The sequence below is a fragment of the Heterocephalus glaber genome, unplaced genomic scaffold (genome assembly GCF_053883595.1).
Source record: "Heterocephalus glaber isolate CG9 unplaced genomic scaffold, H.glaber_assembly_v1.0 deba00000470, whole genome shotgun sequence".
Taxonomy (NCBI): domain Eukaryota; kingdom Metazoa; phylum Chordata; class Mammalia; order Rodentia; family Bathyergidae; genus Heterocephalus; species Heterocephalus glaber.
In genome coordinates, this window is record NW_028258145.1 from 20,144,698 (window position 1) to 20,158,519 (window position 13,822).

Sequence of the window (13,822 nt, forward strand, 5' to 3'; positions counted from 1 at the left end):
GTCCATTTTTGGATTAGGTCTTTAAATTTGGGAGGTCTGATCTTTTTAAATTCTTTATGGATTCGAGATAGTAGACCTTTGTCTGAGGAAGAGCAGGTGAAGATTTTTTCCCACATTGTGGGTTGTCTCTTCACACTGCTGGTAGTTTCTCTTGCTGTGCAGAAGCCTTTTAATAAGAAGAGATTCCACTTGTTGATTGTTTGTGGTAGTTCATGGGCAACTGAGCTTTTGTTCATAAAATCTTTTCCTCCACCGATGTCTTCAAGGGTTCTACCTAACCTCTGTTCCAACTGGTTCAGAGTTTCTATTTTAATATTTAGGTCTTTAATCCATTTTGATTCTGGTTTACTGCATGGCAAGAGATACAGGTCTAGTTTTAATCTTTGGCAAATTGAAGCCCAATTTTTCCAGCACCATTGATTAAAGAGGCTATCTTTCCTCCAGTGAGGGTGTTTGGCTCCTTTATCAAAGATGAGATGGCTGAGTGTGTCTGGTATTGTTTCTGCATCTTCTAATCTGTTCCACTGGTCCTCAAGTCTGTTTCTTTGCCAGTACCAGCTAAGTGGATGCACATTGAGGCAATACTCTTAAGTGAAATAAATAGGACACACATGAATAAATTCTGAATAGTTTCTCTGGTGTGAGAAACTGAAAGTGTAAATAAGGACTAAATGTATAATAGGTAATGTGAAATAGGAAGAAAAGGGGCAAAGGGGAAGGAATTGGGAGGGGTAGGGGAAAGGATAGAAGGGAATGGGATTAATATGAGAAAGTGGAAAAATAGGAATAAAATCTTTGTAAATAGGGAGGAATGGAGGGATTGAAGGGAGGGCTGGGCAATGGTGAAAAATGAGAACCAAGAGAGACTATGTAAGGTGCAAATTTCCAATGATGAATGTCATTATATTGTATACCTAAAATGTACCAATGATTAGAATGAATAATTGATAATGTAAAATAGGTACAAAAGGTCCAAAAGGGTAGGGGTAGTGGGAGGGGCAGGGGAAAGGAAAGAAGGGAAAGGAAAAATGATGAGAAATGGAAAAAATGGAAATAAAGTCTTTGTAAATAAGGAAGGGTGGAGGGCGTGAAGGGAAGGCTAGGAATGGGGGAAAAATAAGAACCAAGATGCATTATGTAAAGGTACAATTCCCAATGAGAAATGTTATTGTGTTGTATACCTACAATGTATCAATAAAAGAATTTAATAAAAAATAAATAAAAATAAATAAAGGGACTAAAATATATGTTGGAGGAAAGATAACTTATTCTACAAATGGTGCTGGGAAAAGTGATTATCTGTTTACAGAAAATTGAAACTGGACCCTTCTCTCTCCCTATATAGTATATTAAAATCAAAATGGATTGAAGATCTAACCATTAAACAAAAACATTAAACCTACTGGAAGATAAAATAGGTAAAACGCTTGAAGACAGAGTGGAAGGAAAGGATTTTGTAAAAAAAAAAAAAACACCTCAATTTCACAAGAAATAACAGAAAGAATGAAAAAATTGAATTATATCAGACCAAAAAGCCTCTCTACAGCAAAAAAATCAATTTGTAGAGTGAAGAGACAACCTATACAATGGGAAGAAATTTGCCAGCTACTCCTCAGACAGTGGATGGTTATCTAGACTATATAAAGAAGTCCAAAAAAATTAAACCACTTAAAATTAAAAATCCAGTCAAGAAATGAGCAAGAGGAATGAACAGACACTTCATGGAGGCAGAAATATAGATGGTCAACAATATATGAAAAAAATATTCAACATATCTGTCTATTAGAGAAATGCAATTAAAACGACTCTAAGATTCCATCTTATTCCACAAAGAATGGCTGTCATTAAGAAATTGAACAATAACAAATGCTGGCATGGCTCTGGTGAAAAAGGAACCCTCTTTCACTTTTGATGGGAAATGTAAACTAGTACAATTATTATAGGAAATATTATGGTGATTTCTCAAAGAACTGAAATTAGGAGATCCATTTTTCCTATTAATCTTCCCCAAAGAGCCTAAGATATCATACTAGTGTGATACATGCATATCATGGTTTATAGCAGGAAAATTTGTAATAGCTAAATCCTGGAACCTGCCTGTATATCTACACAGATGATTGGATAAATAAAATTTGGTATCTATATATAATGGAATACTACTCAGGTATAATGAATGACAAATTTGAGATATTTGTAGGAAAATGGGTATCTGGGAAATATAATGTTGAGGGAAATAAACCAAACACACAAGTTTAAATACACATGGTATCTTTCACTTGAATGAGGCAAAGTATAAACAGAAAGGTGGTTAGAAGAGGACAAGGGGATTGATCTTTTCCAAGAAAGAAGTGGTTCAAGGGAAAAAGTATGAGGTGTGAGGAGGAGGGGAAGGGGAAATAAGTAGAATATGGTATGCCATGTACAGGAACCTGGTAGCCTCAATAAATGTAAACACTATTTGCCATAATATGAGCTAAGATTAATAATATCAATGAGAATGAAAATCAAGACAGGAGAATTGGGGCAATGAAAAAGAAGAAAAAAGTTGCAGCATGTACCCTCTCTTAAAGATGATTTTAAACTGAATACCCTGTAAACATGTACTAAGAAAATTATAAAATATTTTTTAAAAATTATCAACACTGAGAACTGACAACAGCAAGAGAGTGAAATAGATAACACCCTGCCTCTCCCTAAAGAAAAAGGGAAAAAATTGGACATCTAAGGGAATGAAAATAACCTTGCAGAAGGAGGGAGAGCTTGAGGATCCAATTAGGAAAGTGCAGTAACACATTGCAGAAAAAATTTGCAGAGATACTACATGGAAAAATTGCAAGGTCAAAGTTCCAGAGACAAATAGATTATCTGGAAAAAAGAAGGTGGAGGATACTAGAATCTGCTACTATTGAATGAGTGCCACTGTCTTCCCTAATGGGATATTTTGCAGAGGACAATACTACCATTTACTAATGAAATAACCAACAGCTAATGCTGCCACAAACTGCCAGGAGAAGTAGACAATACTGGGTGCCACTTCAAGAAGGAGGAATTGATAAGTCACCCACAACCACTCTTCTTCCAAAACCACACTTGCTCCAGACAATGGCTCAGAAATACTGGAGTTCAAGAATTCAATGAATGAAATAAAAATACAGAAGAGAATAAAAAATATAATTGACAAAACAAAAAAATGAGTCTGTGTACAAAGGGAAGTCATGTAAAATATACAGTTGGGAGAGGAATTTGGAAAAAGAATAAAAAGAAATGAGAAAGCCAACAGTATTTGTAGAAGAACATAAGAGAGATAAATTTCATAGATATAAAGGAAGTAAATGAGACCAATGGACAAAAACTAATTGAAAAACAATGAATGAAAACTTCCAAAATATAGAGGGGAATAGGAAAATTCAATCACATGAGAGTTAAAAGTTGCTAATAAAGTTCTAGCCCAAAGGCAAATTTGTCAAAATGTATTTGGTCACTGGAAAAAAATCACAAATATAGAAACATGGAAGTAGCAAGTGAAAAGAAGTTTCACACATGCAAGGGAAATCACAAAGCTATTAATAGATGTTATCAGCAGAACCTTTGTAGGACAGGAAAGAATAAGTGGCATTTGTACTCTGTTGAAGTGGATTGGGGACTGCTGATTAATCAAGGTAACCAGGCTAAGTTACCTGGAAAAGTTGTATTTCAGAGCTAAAATATAACGAGGCTTTGCAGAAAAACAAAGACTGAGGAATTTCATCATAATCTTGCAAGATATGTTTAAAAACCTTATAAGAAATCTCAAAAAGGAATCCAAACAATTTTTATTGGCCTTTAAATGAATATTTACCATGATGAATCTTAAAACTCAAAAGGTTTTAAAAACAGAAATATATGTGATCACACCATGTAGCCTCTAGAAAATATGGTACCATAATGTATTGTAGATGTACAGAGTGAAAAGGCATGTAGCATGTTAGTGTCATGACGAAATTATAGGACTTCTAAACATCCTGAAAATGTCGAGGAACCTGAAGTGTAGCACTTTGAGATTCTCTGCTTGCACAAGAATGAACGAAAGCAAATGAAAACTTGCAAAAATATGGACATTTTGATGAGTTTACTAAGCTTAATGAAAAAAAATTAAAATGTATGCCATAAGATATTATTATTTAAAAAAGTACAGGTGCAGGCCAAATTGAACTATGCTATTATAAGTCAGTATTGTAGTAGTAGGGGGCTATGACTGAAGCACAATTAGTACTTTGCTTCTTAATCTGGCTGGTGGGTGGTTATTTAGGTGTGCTCAATTTGTGGAAATTCATTCTTGTAGCTGGGTTTACCAGGGAACAGATTTAATACAGCACACATAAATTTATAGGATTATCTTATAATTTTACCCAAAAAGTCAAATGCAGAAGAGTGCAAGAGATCTATTTGTCCACTAGAGACCTGAAGAATCCAGCCTGGATGCCACGGCAATGTTCCACACAAGTCTAGCTGAAGGTCTAGAGCCCACAGCAATGTCTCATGCAAGTTCATATCAAAGATTTGCACCAGAAAGGTGCAAGGGCCAGTGGTGAAAGCTAGAAAGACTACGCTGGTACTGGTGCAGTGAAGGATCTGTGCTAGAAGACAGAAGGCTCTGCACTGCACCCAGGAAGCAACACTCAAGGTGAAGACTGGAGCTATCCCAAAAAGAACAGCAGCATTCCCCAGAGACCCTGAGGACTGAGCTCCTCCTCCAACAGGAACAGCTGAGTTAGTGCAGGAAAACCAACCACAACAAAGCTTCTTCCAGGAAATCAGCAGCATGCAATCTTCCTCTGCAATTCTCCTTTTATACCATTCTGGCAACAATCCTCAGGTGGATCTTACATGCCCGGAACCATGCTGACTCAGCCCAGCTGAGTATTCCCACTCAAGCTGACCATTAATTAGTCCACCACATTCATAGAGATATACACTTGTCACTTTCTTGTCACTGGGACAGATTATCTGACATACACACCTTAAGGGGGAGAAGTTTATTATGGCTCATGGTTTCAGAAGGTTGCCTGTGGCTGCTTTGCTCCAAAGCAAAAAAAAGCATGATGGAAGGGCAAGCAGAGGAAAGGTGCTCATTGCATGGAGGCCAAGATATAAAGAACAAAGAAGGTGCCGGGAACAAGAACAGACCCTTGCATGTCACACCCTCAGTGACCCATCTTTTGAGCCAGGCCGCTTGTACCAGCACATTCAGCTATAAACTCAGTAACAGATTATATACATTGACAAGTATGCTATTCCCATTATCTAATTATCTTCCAAAAGCTCTAGTCCTAAAACATGAGACTTTCGGTGGATATTATAGATGCAAAACATAGTAATTTATAACTCTTTTATGCAAATACATATTACAGTTCAATAAAGAATGAAACAAATTAACAACATCTATTTTAAATAAATTATGCATTGTGCAAATATTCTATATGAATGTTCATAGCAACAGTATTTATAATAGGTCAAGTGAAAAAATATCTAAAACCCTCTCAACTTATTAATAGTAACAGAATGTAATAATTTAATAAAATTAAACTATTTAGCCATAGCTGAATGCATATTGATCTGTGCTAAAAATGATTACCTCTTGAAAAGATGTTATTGATAATAATCCAAATACAAGTTATATATTATGATTATACATATATGAAATGTCAAGAAAAGGTAAATTTATGGAGAGATAGCATACATTAGTGGTTTGGGCTGGGGATTAGGGAGTCCATGGTTTAACACCTAAAGAAAGGGGTTTCTTTTGGGGATGATACCAATACTCTAAATTCTGAAAGTTTGTTTTCATGGTTTCATAGCAAAAAATCTATCCAATTGTACATGTTAAATGTGTAAATTACAGCTGTTACCAACAACGAAAACCTAAGCATCTAACATTTACAGCATTTCCACTGCTTCTGAAAAATAACTTCTGATTTGTTAGTAATGTGAAATGGAATTTTTACACATTTTAATACAATTTATTTTTCTGTTGATAATTAGCTGCTTTGATAGCAAATTCTTCTTTCTAGGGAGCTCATTAAAATAATAGTTCAAGGCTGTCATAGCCTAGACAATAATAAGCAGGATATCTGTAACTTTTACTCTCTTGTTTAGTAGATTCTTTTAACACCCTTTGTGTTTGCATCGTTTCTTATTCTTAATTTCTTGATGTATAATGTCTTCAGTTTTCCATAATATTAAAGAATACTGTTAATTTCATAAAGTCTAGACATATTTAACTCACATTATTATGTGCAATTTTTAGCTATTCTCATTTCCTCCTACTCTTTCAGAAATCTTTGTGGCAGAAGAAGAGAACTGAATATTATTTTGTTCAAATGTGCACATTGTTTTCTTAATTCTTCGCCTAATCTCCTCACCCATAACTTCAGTGAAATGAAAATACCAACTGTTATCTGGCTTTTGTTCATAATTTTTATAAATGGCAGCAGGATATCTTTACCAAGAAAATATATATATATATAAAACTTGCATGCATGTTTTATGTAGTTTAGTTCAAAGAAAGTGATAATGTCTACAAAGCAATGACTAGAAACTGATGAATATCTGAATTCAAACAATTTGTTTACTACTATGAAAAGCATTTAAACACTAATTAGTAACCTGGTGTGAGTTAATTCAAACTATTTCTTTTCACTTATATTTGTTTCTACTTCCTTTATGTAGGTATGTTTCCATATTAATTACTTAGTATTTTTAATATAAATACTAAATAGAAAATACTTATATTTTCTTTTCTAAACTTAGGACTTCAGAAATGAAGACTACTCAAAATTTGTTATATACCCTTGTTGTTCAGATATCACTAGTGCCAAGTGTGATGTGATAATGACCTATAATAATGAATACTACTTCAGTAAGACTTTGGTAGTATTTCCAAAAGGGAAAAAACAAGAAAAGATTTGAGATAACCTGTTCAGCTTTACTGAGGTATAAATGACAAATAAACATTGTATATGTTAAATGTATACAACTTGATGTTTTGAAATATACATTGCAAAATTATCAGCACAATATACTAAATGACATCTACCATCTCACATATTCATCATATTTACTTTTATCCCTTTATTTTTTATTGTAAGTACACTGATTTTTATGGTAAGTACACTTACAATCTATGCTATTTTGCAAATTCAATTAAATAATGCAGTATTGTGAACTACAGCTACCATACTATATACATTAGTCTCCTGAATTACTCACTTTTTGAAGTATAAATGAAGGCCATTATTTTGTCATGGGAATGGTTCATTTGTGGAAGAGTTATAATATAATAGCTTATGATTTGAAGAAAAATAAAGAAAATCCTGAAGCCAGGAAGTAAATAGAATTGGGATGCTTGCTAATTCTTTCTGTTAATGAACTGATGCAATAAAATTTAATATCTTGGACAAGGATTTGTTGGAATAGTAAAACTATTTTTACTATAGTAAAACTTTTCATTTTTCATGAAAAGAAAAGTTGCATAAAGATCTACAGAGAGCCATTGTTGCCAAGTAATTCTGATTCTATTTGTTCTCTATGTTCCCATAGAGGTTAGCTTCTTTTGACCTTTCTTTTCCTTTTTTGAAAAATATTATTTATGATAATTTAAAAAACAAAATCAAGTACACTCATTTTCAAGTGAAGAACAGAAGGAAGAAAACTTTGAACTTGAAGTTTTTAGAGTCAAAAGATATGTTAAGAGCCTACTTTGAAATGAAACAAATGTAAAGATATCATCAAAAACATTTGATATCAAGGACTAAACCAAACAAAGGCAAAATATAAAATATGAGCTATGCTGCTCAAAATACAAAATTAAATAACATTCCTAAATATAAATTGATAAAATCAAATCTGAGACAGAAAAATAAATAAGAAACATGTTTTGTTACATTTAATTATCTAAATCATATTTTCTTAAATCTTATAATATAAAATATATTATTCAAATTCAAAATCATGATTAAAAGCCAAAATCTTAGAGTCAGATCTTTGAATTCTTAATTCTACTTCAGTACTAATTTCTCCATTTCCTAGATATAGAAGTTATTTAACTGTAATTTTTCACCATGTTTGGGTGTATTTTATAAACTTGGGGAATATAACAGAATATGTTCAGTTGTTACTTTTTAAATAGAATTATTTACATAAAATATTATCATCACATTTAGGCTCAATATATTTGGTAATAATAAGTTGCATTAAATCATTACTAGTTCATTATTATTTAGGCTTTTGTTTTGAGCTGGAAATCAGTTCTAACTCAAATTTCCACTAGTAGCTGGGTGTCATAGTACACAATGTAATACAAGCATCCTGAGTGGCTGAGGCAAGAAGATTGCAGGTTCAAGTCCAGCATGAGTAACTTAGCAAATTATCATAACCCTGTCTCAAAGAGCAAAAAAAGGGGACCAGGAGATGTGACTCAGTGTGACAGCCCTGGATTCAAACCCTAGTACTGCAAAAAGAAAAGACTTAAAAAAATAAAAGATTCCCACTAAAATGTCAAGATGTTGAAATTAAGTATAGCCTGATTATCATGCTCCCAATAAGGAACTGAATATCATTACCTGTAATATCTGATGTAGTTACTTTTAATATTTTAAAATTTCATGTTCATCCATTATTATTTCTTTGGCAACCATTCCATTTTGGATTTATAAGAGGATTTATGGAATACTGTGATACTATTATGTGAAGAGTTTGCTTATCAAATTGGGAATTTTTTAACACTTGGAGTTGGAGATCCCATCAAAAATATGTCAACAATATGCCAATAGTTATAGATTGTTATAAAAACCAATAAAACTTCCCCAAAGAGGACACATGTATTTCTGAAACTTAAGTAAATATATCAGTTGTCATCTTCTCCAGGCCTCTGATTTCCTGATACCAATCTTACCTTGGTGATTTTGACTGAGAAAAGTCCTTAAAAACCTTAGAAGAGTTACAGTGACATTCAAATGTGGCATTTTATATATTTTGATAATTCACTAAAAACACTTTTATCGCCATATATTAATGCTGCCTTTGGCTTCTTATAGGTTTTGTATCATTTTATTAATCAATAGTTGCATGGTAAACGGGTCCTCTAAGTGATGTGATTATTTGGAAAGACAAGTTGAGAGAAAACAAGACATGCTTATCTCAAGTCATAACGTGTATCCTTGAAATTAAATTTACTTTAGTTTTTTTAAACCAGTATTTGCTTGTAGTACATAATGTTTACATTCCATGTGGGGAAATGGTATATGTACAAAATATATCTTAATTCTTTATTTTCATGCATTTTTCTCCCCTGCCTCTCCTTTCCATCTCTCGATTCCCTTCTCCTTTGAGAAAGATTTATCTCTCTACTTACTACTATCAGTCAGGAATGTATAGATTTCAGGTGTGACCTCTTACTTTCTGGGTACTTTCATTGTTACTGCCAAGAAAAATGAAGGGGGAAACATGAGAACTAAATAATTAAAGGATGGTATTTTGAAAAATCTCTCTTTTTCTCTCTTTCTCTCTCTCTCTCTCCTCTCTCTCTCTATTTTATATATAAAATCATGAAAGGAAATTTATTTGATAAGCCCAAAGGATCAGATGTGGGAGAGCCCACCATGGCCCTATGTATGGTGAAGGGCTAAAGGATCCAAGGTGCTCAGTTCAAGAAGCTGGAAGCCACAGAACAAAAGGGATCAAGGGTGCAACATCAGTCTGTGACCTAAGGCCTGGATGCTCCCCAGAAATCTGCTGGTATGTCTGTGTTGCAAGGCAGCAGGAGCTGGAGTCTGATACCCATAGGCAATGGAAGTGGCAAAAGATGCATCACTCAAACAGATTGGAGCTGTTTAAACACAGGCTTTGCCCTCTTTTCCCTTCATTCTATCCAGGGAGGTAGGCCTACTGGGTGGTGCCAGTCGCACTGAGGGTGAATCTTGGCCCTTTAGTTTCCTGGCCTATTACTAACAATCTCAATAACACCCCTGCAGTCTTCACTATTTTGCTAGGGAGCTCTTAATCCAGTCAAATTGACTGTCATGATTAATGGTAACAATATATATTTAAATGGTATTACTATTACATAACATGGGATTTGAGTTAATTATAATCAAAACTGACCTAGAAAAATAATTTTACTCTTTATGATTTAAAACACACCATGATGCTACTCACTCACAACCATTAGGCAGGCTGTAATGACCGCGTAGCCCTTAAGATCATGAGCTCCGCTGATCATTTCAGTTGTTGTCAAATGTGATAATGAGGGGCCGGGGATTTAGTTCAGTGGTTCCAGCGCCTGCCTCACAAGCACAAGGTCCTGAGTTCAATCCCCGGTACCAAAAAGCAAACAAACAAAAAAAATGTGATAATGAAGGAGAACCTGGATGGCAAAGTTAAAGGTCTTGGTCATAGTCAAATAAATGAAGCTCTATCCTTTATTGTTGATTCTGAAGGATTTCACATGTTTCTGACCAAGAACGTTGCTCCAGATAAGTGACTGCTGATTGTCATCTATAATTATCCTTTCCTAGGGTTAGCATGTATAATACACATAGTACTATTTACACCAATAAATTTCTTGCTCCATTTTTAAATATTGGATATAAGAATAGTACACAACTACTTGTCTTTTCAGAGCATTTGTCACAAAGAAGAAGGAAGCAAAGAAGGCACATGGTCGCTGGAAAAATAGGCAGTAGAAACTTTCCATTTATGTAAGCCCTATGCATTGAAGTAGCTCAAGTGGCTAATCTTGCCTGCCCAGAGAACAAAGTGAACATCATATACCCATCTATACAATGCTGCTAAGAAAATACTTCTTTACTTTTCCTATCCTGATTTTCTCAGTCTGAACAGATGAGAGCAATGTATTCTAATACAGTGGATTTACAGGATAGGATAAGCTTGTGTTTCTGATATATCACTTAAAAGAGAATACTAAAGTGAGTTATATTCAATTGGCTATGGACAACAAATGATTATATGTGTGTATATGCATGTATATATTACATAAATTCTACTACAGTTAACCTTTTCCATACTTTAACTATTAGGTAAAATTATGTTATTATAAGACAGGCATTGAAGAAATACATAATTTCCTTTTTAATGGCTATATATAAGCCTTGCCAGTCTAATAATTCAAAGTTACTTTAAGGATTTTAATCAATGAAGTATTTGTATACAGTTTCCTTATTTCTTAATTTATGAAATACTATATTGATTTGCAAAATCAAATCTTCACTGGAATATCAGAGCAGAAACTCCTTTTGTTCTTGATTGTTGACATTTTTTATGCTCATAGTAATACATGGGAATAACACAGTTTTATCAAATAAACACATGTAAATTAATAGTATAATCCAATTGTGTAAAGAAGTATTGCCTAGATAGTAGAAATAAGATGGTATTTATTAAGAGTTCCCCTGAGCAAAACCATATAATGGATATGTAATACCTTATTAAGAAAACAGTGAAGAATAAGGGATATGTGTTTGCTTTCTATTGAGTATTACCATGTACTTTTTATTCTGGAATTTATGTAAAAATATTTTTTTACTCTCCATAAATCCCACGATTCTATCTATGTATTGACTTCTGGGATTCAAGAGCTTCAGTCATGAAAATACAACATTATTTACTTTAGAAACTCTATGTTATTATGAGGAACAATGTTAAATGCAGTCTACTCTATATTTCTTAAACTGTTAAGTTTTTTGAAAACAGAGTTTGGTATTTTTCTTCCCAGACAATAAACTTTGTCAGTCTTGGGGGGAAAAAGTATGTGTTTAAAACTCCTTCTTTCAAGTCTTCGCCCAGAATGTCATTGGTATCCCAGAATTCTTGGAGAAGTGAAGCATGGACTTGAGTTCCACATGCTGCTAGGGTCAGAATGTCTAGGCACCAAGATCTGATTCTTTGCAGAAAGTGTATTCATTTGTCCTCTGTCAGTTGATTCTTTTGCAGCCCTCTTGTGGCTGCAGAAGTCCCCTTCATATATTGGTGAAGGAGTTGTGGTGGGCCGCATGGCCCCTGACCCGACCTCACCATGTTGGTGCTGTTTAAGACATCTGTTGGTTACACCATCTTTAAGGTTCTAAATGAGAAGAAATTTCAAAAGGTTGACAGTTTTTGGAAAGAATTTGAAACTCCAGAGAAAGCAAATAAAATAGTAAAGCTAAAACATTTTGAGGAATTTCAGGATACAGCAGAAGCATTAGCAGCATTCACAGCTCTGATGGAAGGCAAAATCAATAAGCAACTGAAGAGGGTTCTGAAGAAAATAGTGAAAAAAACCCATGAACCTCTAAGCTGTGGCTGGTGTTAAACTAGGAGGAGTCATAAAGGAAAAGCTAAATCTCAGTTGCATCCATAGTCCTGTTATTAATGAGGTTATGAGGGGAATCCTGTCACAAATGGATTGATCCCTGGGGTAAAACCATGTGAAATGGCAGCCAGATGTCTTGGATTGCCCCACATCCTGTCACAATATGGATTGAAATTTAGCGCTGAAAAAGTGGATACAATGATTGTTCAGGCAATTTCCTCGTTATTTGTCATACTGTAAGTGTTTACAGAAAGTTGGCGATAGGAAGAACTATGCCTCTGCCACACTTTCTGAATTGTTGACAGAGCAAATTGAAGGTGAAGTAAAAGGAGATGCAGAGATATCTATGGGAACAGAGGTTTTTGAAAAAGATATTTGCAATATTCTATTTCTTTGCACCCAAGTGAAATCTCTGAATATCGAGCCCAGCTGTATGAGTATCTCCAAAACCAAATGATGGCCACCTCACCTATTATGACAGTCATGGTTGGCATGTTAGTTGGAGCACAGCTGATTGCTCGTGCAGGTTTTTTTTGAATTTGGCCAAACATTCAACTTCTACAGTTCAGATTCTTGGAGCAGAAAAGACCTTTTCAGACCCGTCAAATATAGGTGGGATACCCCTAAATACAGTCTTATCATGCTTTCCTTGTAGGCCAGAGAAGCCTCAAACACAAAGGAAAGATTTCTCAAATGGTGGCAGCCAAAACTGTTTTGGCTATTCACTATGATGCTTTTGGGAACGATTTCAGTTCTGTGAGTGGAGTGGAGAACAGAGCCCAATTAGAGGCCAGGTTGAGAAGCTTGGAAGATAGAGGGATAAGAAAAATAAGTGGATCAGGAAAGGCATTAACAAAAGCAGAAAAGTATGAACACAAAATGAAGTGCAGACTTATGATCCCTCTGGTGATTCAACACTTCCAAACTGTTCTAAAAAACACAAAATAGAACAGGTAGATAAAGAGGATCGTGTTTGAAAAGAAAGCAGAAAAAAGCTACAATTAAAATTAAAGTTGAGGAGGAAGAAGAGGAAAAAGTGATAGTGGTAGAAGAGGAGACATCTGTAAAGAAGAAAAAGAAAAAGGATAAAAGGAAACACATTAAGGAAGAACCAGCTACTGAGGAAGAGCCATGCACCAGCACAGCAGTTCCTAGCCCAGAGGAAAAGAAAAAGAGAGAGCGAGAGAGAAAAAGAGAGAGAGATGAAGGAATACTAGGAGGGAACCGCAGTTCTGTTGGCTGGACATGCACTTAGCCAGGTGGGCAAGCACCAGAGCTGCTGGTGTTGGGCCAAGGCAGGCTGGGTGGGACAGTGATCAGTCATCTGTAGCTTTTCATGACATCAGCTCTGATAACCTTGTTATGCCTTCATTTCTTACTCTTTGATATACAAATAAAACTATTTTCTTTGTAAAACTACCTCTTTCTTTACATGAGTCCATAGGATTATAGAATGAGTAAAGTTACTTACTG

At 34.6% G+C, this 13,822-nt stretch overlaps 1 pseudogene; it reads left to right on the top strand.

Moving 5' to 3' along the window:
• The first annotated feature begins 12,070 nt into the window (after positions 1 to 12,070).
• Positions 12,071 to 13,604, top strand: LOC101701695 (nucleolar protein 58-like; annotated as a pseudogene).
• The last annotated feature ends 218 nt before the right edge of the window (positions 13,605 to 13,822 follow it).